This window comes from Octopus bimaculoides, chromosome 6 (genome assembly GCF_001194135.2).
Source record: "Octopus bimaculoides isolate UCB-OBI-ISO-001 chromosome 6, ASM119413v2, whole genome shotgun sequence".
In the NCBI taxonomy this organism is placed as follows: Eukaryota; Metazoa; Mollusca; class Cephalopoda; order Octopoda; family Octopodidae; genus Octopus; species Octopus bimaculoides.
This window is the reverse complement of record NC_068986.1, coordinates 85,052,803-85,053,808: the sequence shown is the minus strand read 5'-3', so window position 1 is coordinate 85,053,808 and position 1,006 is coordinate 85,052,803. Positions and strand designations below refer to the sequence as shown.

Here is a 1,006-nt window from a genome sequence, read left to right as displayed (position 1 = left end):
TATATATATTTATCAACATTAACACATTTACACTATAATAAAGAAATTTGCATACTAATCAATGTACAATATGCCACTTTTAGAAAAAGGATGCTACTATTAACTTCTACACTGTCAAGATAAGTCTTGTAAATTCTAATCGCAATGTCTTATTACATCATATATTATGGAGGATATTAGCTGTTTTCGTGTACTTGGTATTATTTTAAATTTCTTTAAGGAGTTACTATAATTACATTAGCAAAGAATGAAAACGAAAATCAGGCATAACAAATCAGAAAATTATTCAAATCTTTAATCAAATCAAGAAATATAATTTGAAGACTTTCATAAAGTGCTCAGCATATAGTTTTTTCAAGTGTATTTAGTAATATATTCCGCTTCTAGAATATCATTCTCAATTCTGGTTCAATATTATTTGTTTAGTTAATTAGAGATTATACATTTTGGATGTTTCTTATCGCCACACAAAATGCGGCAAATACCTTATAAAGTATAAATCATGTGCATGCTACAGAAGAGATTGCTAGATTAAACTTTTGCATAAGTGTGTAGCTTTTAAATGCACTGGAATGACATACATCTATCTAATGTCAGAGATAAAGATACATATATAAGAATTATGTAAACTTACAAGAGAATGTGAAGGAAAACTTGTGTGAAATTGTATATAGCTAGGCGCAGACACAATGCCGTATGCAATCGCGCATAAATACTAATGTTGTTCTTTACATTTTGTTTTTTTTATATCTGTGTTTCATGGTGTATTATTCCCCCCCAAAAAACAAATTATATAAATGAAATATACATTATATGGATGTATATATGTATGTGTTCTATTATCCTGCATTTTATAAACATTTCTAGCCGATATAGGCCAACAATTCATATTTTGTTACATGAGCCATTGTAAGTCCCATCGTCAATGAAAATAAGAAGACAAACATTAAGTACATATGGATGCATATATAGGTGTATACAGTATATATATATATATATATATATA

At 27.6% G+C, this 1,006-nt stretch overlaps 1 protein-coding gene across 1 annotated transcript in view; it reads right to left on the bottom strand.

The window, feature by feature from the left end:
• Window positions 1–1,006, bottom strand: part of LOC128248076 (uncharacterized) — a 37,545-nt gene that overhangs the window by 33,494 nt on the left and 3,045 nt on the right. The window lies entirely within an intron of this gene.